Raw genomic sequence first — 11,303 nt, 5'->3', positions numbered from 1 at the left:
ATGTAATGATTTCATAAAATAAAAAATTAATCTTCATTTCCTAAATCACCTCTAAAATCATTTTTACTTCAAAGCCTATTTTGTATGATGTTAATTTAGCCATAGCCATTCTCTTGTGGTTAACTAATAATCATATTTTCCATTGCTTTTTATTTCAAGTTTTAAGTGTTCTTTTGCATCAGCCAAATGTATAAATATTGTAATATTGTACTTTAAAAATATAGTCTTAATAGTCTTTTAGCTGAAAATTGCATCTCATTTATATTTACTTTGATTACTCAGAAATTTTGAGATTATTTCTGTTACAGTCATAGTTTTCATGGTCTCAATTTTCCAGTTTCTTCTCTCAGATATTGCCCTCTTCTATTAACTAAGTATTTCTTTTTCTGAATCTGTTTATCCCCTCTAGCTTGCAAATTATGCTTATTTTGTGACTACCCCATACATGACTAAGTCTAGATTGAATCTAATGTCTTAACACCCTTACTCTCCTCCCTTAAATTTAAGAACCTTAGAACACCCTTATTAATTCATATACTGCTATTTTCTACCATACTAGTTTCATATTCTTATACGAATTACACTAGATAACACTCATCATTCTTAGGACATTATATATATATATATATATCTTCTTTTTTAATCTTAATTCTCTAAGTTTTCTATTGCTTTGTGTAGTCAAAATAATTCAGGAATATGCAGATATTTTTCATAAATAGTAAGAATGTATTTATCACACAATGAATGTAAAAAGAATATATTTATCACACAATGGATTATGTCTTGTTTCACCAATTGTTTTATGTATTTTGCTCCATAGTAATGTAACAAGGATATAGGTTGCATTCTTTGGAGTGCTAGGAGGAAGACACTTTGACTTGAACAAAGATGCAATGGTACTAAACAGCTTAGTGTTTTCAGGAAGCATCAGACGGTTGAGATAAATGAAGGCAGAAAATGCTCAGTAGACACTATTTTGGAAATGAACTATACAACAGGGGTGTGGTAGGGGAAAAATTGGAGAGAACAAGGGTGTGGATGACCCCATTCAGAATAAATGTACTCATTGCCTGACTTGTGTCACTGTAACCCCTCTGTACAATACTTTTTCATATTTTTTATTTTAATGTATAGAGAGGTTACAGTTATATTCACCAGATAGAAGGTGAATACTTCTCACACATTGATATCCCTTCTTATGTTTTTGTCCCCATTTCCCTCCCGCTACCCCTTCTCCTCATTTTTCCACTCCCATTTCAAATAAACAAGTAAACATCTATATAATATGCCAGGTAACAAAGTGGTTTACTGTAACAATATGAGATAACAAAAGGGTCACACAAGAGAAGAAAGAAAAACATAACACATTAAGAATAACAGGCACTCATAATTAAGCTCTTGTTTCCATGTCTTGGAGGTCCAGTAATTTGGCCTCATCCTATATGGCCTCATGTATCTAGGGTTTGAGCTATTGTAATCCTCTGCTAGGAGAGTTTTAGATGTGTACTAATTATTACAGAAGAGGGAAACCATTGAGCCTATTCTGTACAATACTTTTACAATAAATTTTTTAAATAAATAGAAGTGTTGGAAGACTTTATAATGAAAAGCTCCAGATGAATGAAGGCCAATGGATAATGAAAAACATTTTACATGATGACATTTGTTAGTTGTCTTGAGGACAATTCCATCTCATGGCATTTCAAAGGCAGTGACAGAAGAAGGCAAGGCCAGAAGTACTTATTTTCTTTCTGGTTACATTCATTGATAAAAACCAGTTATGAGCCTCATGTGGCTACATTTGGCAGGAGAATGAGGTCTCCTGTGAGTCCAGGAATCAAAAAAAGGGAGGGCATAAGTGAGAAGTAGAAATACATACTTCTAGAGGGGACATTAAACATCAAGTAACTAAGTCACACATCTTCAAGGGAAAAGAAAGGTCCATTCAATGTGTTTATGAATCTCTTGCTAGAGTGCATAATACCTCCAAATCTGAGCTTTGCATCAAATGCCTAAACTCCTGAAACAGCAGCAAGGAGACCCCAGGAAGTCCGCCAATTGGCAGGGATTGGTCAAGGATGTTAAGATACCATGGACAGAGGAAACAGTGGTTTCAGTTCTGATCTTCATGCAGAAAACCACAAATGTACATGTCTCCAATTGCTCTGAGGGGCAGGAAAGCATAGAGCAGTGATTATGAATTTTCTCAATGGTTGGGGTTCTCCTGAAAAAAAATAATAAAAAAAGAGCCAGGTTTGGCCATAATATGGTAAATCTGATCTATGGTATCCAGTCTTGATATGAATGAGTCTCTTCTTAAGCTGCGGGGACACTGATTGAGTGATATTAACTTTGCCTTCCAATTTGATGAGAAAACATGGCATGTATTTGGGTTAGACAGAACCAAACCCAAATTTCTAATCCACCAACTGTGGGTCTTAATTCAAACCTTGTGAGCCTCAACTCTCTCCTCTAGAATAAGGTCATAATAATAGGTATTTCACTATGCTGCTACAGGATTAATTTTTTTAAGAGCTGTAAATCTTCTAATACCATGTAGGGCTTATGTTAAAGACAGGCACAGTTAATGGCAGAGCCATCCCTCCCCCCACATTATTTTTCAGTTTCTCTGGCCCTAGTTGTTTCATAAAGCCTATTCTTTATGTAAAATTCAAAATAACATTATTATTTTAAATAAATGCACAAGAAAATTATACATAAGAATGTTAATAAAGTTCATGTTAATGGACCCATTTTGTGATTCAGAAAAGTAAAATATGAATCGTATTACAGTTCGAGCTCTTGTTCTTCATAAAGTGCTGACAAGTAAAATCAAATACTTGCCACATGTTTTCCCATCTGCTGTGGATTACATATGTCCTGGCATATGGTATAATAACACCCACAGTTGTGCTCACAGGCTGCAGGACATAAAACACCTAATGTATGGAATCAGAGCTTATAATGCTTGGGAATTTACATAGGTCCTGAAGGGTATAGTCCAAAGGTTGGCTGCAGTCTACAGATAGGCTCTCAGGCACATCTAAAGTTCAGTGCTTTGAGCACTGAAGGTACTAACACACATCCTAAGTCTGCAAGTCCCCCAAGAGCCCTGGACTATTCCAGGGTTCATACGAAACAGGTGATCAAATAAGGAGGTACACAATTAAATAGGGCTGGGATGTTTGTACTGAACTACTCATTCTATAAGTCAAATGAAGATTAGATATAAAAAACATATAAGGTTGAAAAACATTTTCAAGCAAATGCATTAGGTTGCTAATATTAAAGAAGGACAAGGAGAAAAGAACCAAATAAAGAAGTCACGTCTTGAACAACAAGATTGAAACAGAGGAAGTAACGGTCTTTGAAATAGTCAGGCTTAGCTGAGCACTAGTCCTTCAGCGGCCTTTCATTCTAAACCATTTCAATCGAGACCAACTTCTAAAACCAGGCTAAAAAATGAAGAGTTCACCTTGTCTTTAAAATACTTCTCCTGGGCCTTGTTAAGTTCCGGATTAAGCCTCTCTGAGATAAGCATATAAATATTCATTGTAGAAGTAGCAGGATAGGGGGATAAGAATAGAAGAGAAACACAATTCACATGAAGATAGATACCGAGAACAGAATTTTAGAAGTGCTTTGGTTTCCAGTGTCAGGAATGACTTCATTAAATTATACCATGGAACCATTTTGGTTGACTTCTTTGTTAGTGACTCTATCTCACAAAATACCCAGGACAGTCTCAGGCCTGCTAAGAGTTATTATAATACATTCTCTCACTCTCAAGTATTCACTGATTTAAAATTATCTGGTCTACCCCTTGGGCTGTCTAAAATTTTACAAACTCCTCCATACATGTAAATAAAGCTCCTATATCAAAAGTGCTCTCACCAGAGAAATGACAATGTATTCACTCATCTGTCTTGTTTAAGCAAGTTAGAGTGACTGTTAAGCAAGTTAGAGTGACTGTTCCATTGATGTAGGTCTGGTGGCAGTCAAAGTTCTAGTTAGACTTGGCTGGAAGTCCAGCAGATAGCCTGTCTTACAGAATCAAAATTCTAGAAGATTTAATGCACTTGAACTTGGTGATGAAGCAAACAAGTGATTCTCGTTTATTTTTCTGTCAGGAAAACACATCATTGTATACTCACAGATTAATAAATTATAATGATGAAATTCTCATTTCCTAGGCTGTGACACATTTCCTGTTTCCTTCCTGGCCCATACACCTCACAAAGTTCAGAGTTTTTAGATACTGAACATCATTGGAAATGCATATACATAATTCCAGTTTGGTAGAAGTAAGATACTTTTTTAGTATTCAAAAGTACTTTAAAAAACTCAAAACTTCTTCAAAACTGAAAAGCACTTTGAGCTTAACTTTACATATCTTACTTCAACATATTTTTCCCAAGTTAAGTAATATAATGATTAGTTACATATGTTTTCGTGTAGCAACAAAAATTCCGTAATTTAACTCTGTCTGGGAAACCTAAATCTCAAAGTTGCCAATGAAATAAATTTGTTTTAACATAGACTAAGCCAAAAAAATATCTATTTCTTGGCCTCCTGACCCATAGCTGATGATTCTCCTTAGACATTCAGATTTCCTCCTTTCTTTTGCTTTTCCTATTCTTCAGCAGCCATGATTGCTTTCTGGTTCACCCCTCTTTCTGAGCAGGCCTCCAAACTAGCCTTCCTTGGCTTGCTTTCAGATGCCTTGCACACTGTAGCTGGAGCTGTGAGTAATTTATAACTGTGATAGCGGCTTTCAACAAAGCTGAGGTTTCAACATTTACACAACATGTGTTTGGGGACATCTACAGGCTGTTTTCTGCCTTCGGAGAAAGGAACTAAGATGAATGCTTTGACTAATCAGGGTCACCTCACCATCATTCCTTGTACTCTCAACTTTTCTCCACCAATTAATCCTCCCATTTGTCATCATTCCAAAGAATGCTCGGATGTAAATTTTAAATTCATTTATCATCCATGTAAATCTACAAACACCCATATGTAGGGATTCCTTTTTGATAAAATTATTTCCTTTGGTGATTATAAACTCTACCACATGTACAGTGCAAAAAAAAAAGTTTCCCCTAGACAATGGTAGCTCACATCTCCAATTCCAGCTAATGAGGAGGCTGAGATCTGATGATGTAGGGTCAAAGCCAACTCAGGCAGAAAAGTCTGAGAGATTCCTTTCTCCAGTTATCCAGCAGAAACCTGCACTGGAGGTATAGTTCAAGTAGTCCAGCACTACTCTGAATAAAAAAAGCCAAGTCAGAGCATAGGGCCTGAGTTCAAGCTCTAGTACTAGTAAAGCAGGAGGAGGAGGAGGAAGAGGAAGGAGAGGGAGAAGGAGGAGGAGAAGAAGGAGAAGGAGAAGAAGAAGAAGAAGAAGAAGAAGAAGAAGAAGAAGAAGAAGAAGAAGAAGAAGAAGAAGAAGAAGAAGAAGAAGAGAAGAAGGAGGGGGAAGAAGAGGAGGAGGAGGAGGAGGAGGAGGAGGAGGAGGAGGAGGAGGAGGAGGAGGAGAAGAAGAAGAAGAAGAAGAAGAAGAAGAAGAAGAAGAAGAAGAAGAAGAAGAAGAAGAAGAAGAAGAAGAAGGGAAGGGGAAAGGGGAGGGGAAGAAGACAGAAGGGAGGAGGAGTGGAGATAGTGAGGGAGGGGAAGACACTGTAAGAAAGGAAATGGTAAGAGCCAGGCATGTGGCTCACGCCTGTGATCTTTGCTACTCAGGAGGCTGAGATCTGAGGATCAAGGTTCAAAGCTAATCTGGAGGCACAAAAGGACCTGAGACTCTTATCTCCAATTAACCTCTAGAAAATGGGAAGTGGGGTTTGGCTCAAGGGTAGAGTGATAACCTTGAGCTGAAGAGCTCAGGGACAGTACCCAGGCTGAGTTCAAGCCCCATGACCCACCAAAAAAAAAAAAAAAAGAAAGAAAGAAAGAAAGGAAATGTACTCATTACCTGACTCATCTAATGCAATTCCTCTGTATATCACCTTTATAATAACCATAAGGTAAATAAGAATATAAACAACCAAGAAAAAAGAAGAAACAAAGTTGTTTTTTTCTTTTTAAAAAGAACATGAATCATCAATTTTCAAGATTAATTCTACAACTTGTTTTGTATGTAAATAACTTTGGGATTTATATAAAACAATACTAATGCTCTCACTGAACTGAATATATCATGCACTTATCTAATGATAGTAGTACATATAAAGCAATTAAATTTTCAAACAATTATCTTCTCCAAACTCCTTTGATTAAGGTATCGTACCCAACACCACTAATAAACTTTATCTCACTTGATAAACTTTGACCTTGCTTTATATTTTTTAATCATTAATCTGCCCAACTATGTGACACTCTTTCCTCTCTGGGGCACTGACATGCTCCTTTCTGATTCTCCTATTCATCTCTGATTCCTCCTTCTAGATACTTCTTCTATAATTCCACAGATCCTTCAACACTGAAAGAAGAAGGAAGAGGAGGGAAGAGGAAGGGGGGAAGGAGGAGGAGAGAGAAGAGAAGGGGAGGTCTCCTAGCATTTTGTTTCAAACACTTCCTACAGGGCACAAATGTGTTCTTTCCTCTTGTCTGGCTCCTTCTTCAACACAATAGTCTTAAACTGGGAAAGCCTACCTTGAGAGGGAAAGTTCTCACATTTTTTTTACTCCTTGTCAAGCTTTATCACCTTCTCTTCCCTGACCTGGCTTTACTTACCATTCTTCCTCAGAAAACACTAGAAAATACTTCTAGGAAGCAGAAAGACACGAGCACCATAAACAAATATGTTAATGGCAAAATTATTCCTTGCTAGAATAAAGACAATAATTCTTCTAGAACATCCATCCGTGCTTGCAGCAAACATGAAAATAGGCTCTGCCTTGCAGATTTCTCCAATGACAGAGTGAAATGACATGTTCATGTGCCACAAATAATACCTGTTACAGGAACGATCTCCCTGAAGCCCCTTCCATTAGCATAGGGGAGAAATTTCAACCCAATAATCTAGAAAGATGAGAATGAGACAGCTTATCTGGGTTTCCTAAATAGAGATAACAGTTGAAAAAGATTGAGATTGGAACATGATGCTGGCATCAGAAGAACCTACATTTAGAGAAGATGAGGGAAAGGAAGATTGCTCTAAGAAGGAATTGGATAGAATTTTCTTAATATCTTTATGCTCCTTCACTCCTTCTAGAAATTGTAAATAATGCTTTAGGATTTTAATTTTCACATAAAGGTTTTCTTATTTTCTTTCTTTTTAAAATATTCTCATTATCTTTAAGAAGTTGTACCCAGTAGTTGCCATTCAACAAAGCAATTCATGAGTACAATCCTCTCAAACGATGTCGCCCTTTTCAACATTCTCACCCACCCCTCCCCTACCCACTCCTTCCCTCTCTCTTCATTTTGTAGGATATATATTGAATTCTTCACTGCATTCTCCCCCAGTTCTGAGTATCTGCTTCCTGGTATTTATTTTGTTGAACTCTGATTTTTGCCTTTCTAATGAATTACAATATTGAGTGCTTCCCTGAATTTACAGTATTTCAGTTTATATATTTATGTACACTTCCACTAAACCCAAGTATTTCTTATATATTTATAAATTAATTCTAGCTTCCACATATGAGAGAAAACATGCAACCTTTGTCTTTCCGGACCTAACTAACTTCACATCATAATTTTTCCTGTCCTTCCATTTCTTTGCAACGGATGTAATATCTATTTTTGTTTTTGTTTAAGTTTTATTGTAAAGGTGATATATAGAGGGGCTATGTTTACATAGCCCTCTCATTCTCTCCCAGGTTTTCCCCGCCTGACTTCCTTTTCCCCAAAATTGTATGGTTCATTCATCTTCAACATAGCGAATAGTGGGTTTGAGCATACACTGAATTGGTTCACCCTTTGTCCCACAGTTTCTGTGCTTCCCCTTCCTCACTCCAAATCAGATACGTGTTGTATACATGACAAAGGGTACAGAAATCAAACAGAGCAAGAAAAGAATAAATCAAAGAAAACAGGAAAGAAAAAAAAAAGAACTACAAATAGCATAATTAAAAAAAAACAAAAACAAAAAACCTCTTGGGGCTGGGAGTTTGGTCTAGTGGTAGAGTACTTGCCTAGCATGCACAAAGACCCGCTTTCGGTTCCTCAGTACCACATATACAGGAAAAAACAAAGAAGTCGGAAATGGTGCCGTAGCTCAAGTGAGAATATGGTCAGGCCCTGAGTTCAAGCCCTGGGAATGGCGAAAAAAACAAGAAAAGAAAAGAAAATTTCTTACTTCCATTCTTGGAGATCGTTTTGCTAAGCATCATATTTTTGTGATCTTATGCTCATGGTTTTTGAGCTCTTGTGATCCTCTCCTATGAATATACTCCTTTGTTCTGTGTGGATGTTTAGACTCCTAGTTAATTAATTGTGCTCAGGTGTAATTATTTGTCTTTTATTACACATTGGGTTTAGTTGTAGATGTATAGGCACATTCTAGTTATTACAAATGAGGAAAAACATGCGGCCTATATTTCCTTGTATCTGGCTTACTTCGCTTAATATCATTTTTTTCCAAGCTTTTCCATTTCCTTATGAATAGTGCAATGCCATTCTTTCTGATAGAAGCATAGAATTTCATTGTGTATATATAACACATTTTCTTGATCCGTTCATCCATGGAGGGATTCTCATTTGTTCCTATATCTTAGCTTTTGTAAACAATGTAAATGATGCAATATCTTATTTTCATGTACATAAAAGCTATTAATCCTTCACGTTTTTATCATAGGTATGCTAGTCATCTTTACATAGAACCATTTTCCAGTATTCTACTGAAAATCTAAGCAAATACTCTATAAAGTTCGCTTGCTTGCACATTTTTAATAAAATTGATTATTCAATGTAATTTGGAAGAAAATTCTGTCCATTCTTTAGATTATATGATCTTTTGACAGTTGATTATTCCTTCTATCTGATCTATTTAAATAAGGAGTGCTGGACATCGTTAAGCAAAGCTTTTAGCATGATATTGTCCTTGAGATAATGTATCCAACCCTTAAACAAATTCCTTCCATCTAATATTCTTTCTTTTAGTATGTGAGCTAAATTGTCTGTGGCTACTGTAGCAGATTCCACCATTCTTTTTCTCTTTCTTTTTCTTTTTCTTTTCTTTTCTTCTGTCCTAGGGCTTCATCTCAGGGCCTGGCCATAGCCTCTAAGCTTTTTTGATCAAGACTAGTGCTCTTCCACTTAAACCATCCATCACTTCTATCTTTTTGGTGGTTCCAGCCTGGCTGGCTTCCAACTGTGATCCTTAGATCTCAAATTCTTGAAAAATTAGAATTACAGTGGTGAGCCACTAGCACCAGCCATTCTACCGTTGTTAAAGATAATGAAGGCTATGAAATGCTTTTCCATCCTCTTCTTTGGAAGTTTTGAACAACAGCTGGTATCTTGATTGTCGTTCCCTGGACAAACTGTAGAACTTAGCTGTTCAAGTCCAAATCTTAGCTCTGTCATTTTGGGAACTTTGTCAATAGAAATCTACTTTGGAGAAAGCCCTCTAGGACTATAATAGGAATGGAGTTTTTATAACTTCCCATGTCCTCATTTCTAAAACAAAGCTAATGGCAGTTTATTCCCTCTTAGGGTGTGAGAATAATTACAATTTTTAAGCATTTGAAATAATTTCTGACATATACTAACTATTGAAGTAAAGTAAACCATCTTACAAAAGAATGATATTGAGTTTGTCCAGGTCTATGTACTATGACATAGGACCTGATTTTGCTATGAAACTGAAATGTAACTGAAGAAACTTACCTAATGAGGGATAATCTCAACTGTTAATTTTCTACTTCATTCTGAGGAAAACAAGCCTCCACAGAATCTAGTTTTCTTTAAAAATGTATTACATTTGGCATACTATTATAAGACTTTTATAAATCCCAGGATCTATATTCATGCCTATTAAACTTCTCCCAAGGATAATGTTACCATAGTGACACAGGCATTCTATTTTATTGGCTACAAATGATAACAAGACAGTTATTTTTAGAATGCTCATCATCGGGGAGAATAAAGTTGCACTCAAGTAGCAAATGAAGGAGAGACAACAACAGAAAGACTTGAAATAAATTGATAAGTACAGAAAAAAATACCCATGATACTTCAACAAGACACCAATACAAAGAAAGCAGTGGCAAAAGGGCAAAAATGAAGTGGAGGCCATTAACCCCAGGGCATGGCTGGACCATATATATCTTCACTCAGTGCTCACAGAAGCCTACTGTGCACAGACACAGTGGAGGTTCCAATGTTCGGCAATGAATGCAGAGAAATGGTTCCATCTTCCACGGGCAAAAAGGATTCTCTGTGTGAAAGAAAATTAAGGAAGAGGTGTTCCAAATACCCCAGAAGACAAAGGGAAAACAAAGATGATCTTTAGATTGGCCACAAGAATAGCTACCTCATTCTGATTGTGCTGGAAAGTTCTACAAAGATAAATTAATGCCTGAGGACCAACAGCAGAGTCCTTTGATCTGCTTGAGAAACTTTCCTCCGGGTCCTTCATTATCAATAGTCTTCTTTCTTTGCTTTCTCACCTAGTCACCACAGGCTCTAATTAAATGAAACAAATGAATTGAATGAAATAGAATTTCCTCCCACCACTGAAGGGGTGATGAAGCAACCACCATATTCTTTTACATTGCTTTTTCCAACTAGATCCAGTATAAAACAGAGCCCACAGGGGATCATTCAAATTGTTTCTGTAATTCGCATATTTCAGGTGAAGTCTACTTTCTCACCCCAATCATCTTATTAATTATCTTCACTAATACCTATGGTAAAAAAAAAAAAAATTGCAGCATCTCCTCCTCATGCCCTGTCTGGAATTAACTGTTCAGTCTGAGCTGTCTGGGGACAATGGGGTGCAATTCTCACTGTGGCCTCAAGGTGGCAGGAAGGGACTTAGCTTTTGGAACTTAGGTAAGCTCTTGGAGCTGTTCCTTCTCATTCAGTTTTCCAATTATAGGATCTGTCAACAAATAATTTATGAATGTCTTTATGTGCCATGGATTAGACTAGATTTTATTATTCCTTATCATACAGTTCATAAATGTGGTTCTGTTTACCAAATGCTTTAAAATACAGATTTTTTTCATTATTGTATGTATTTTAAGCATGTATGTATTATATTTTGATCAGATATTGATCACAACCCCTTCTTTCACTTTCTCTCTTCTCTGTCCCTCTTCCTGCTATCTGCAACAGTTTTAAGCAGTTTG

Source organism: Megascapheus bottae, chromosome 9 (genome assembly GCF_031878675.1).
Source record: "Megascapheus bottae isolate mThoBot1 chromosome 9, mThoBot2.hap1, whole genome shotgun sequence".
NCBI lineage: Eukaryota > Metazoa > Chordata > Mammalia > Rodentia > Geomyidae > Megascapheus > Megascapheus bottae.
This window is presented reverse-complemented; position numbering follows the sequence as displayed.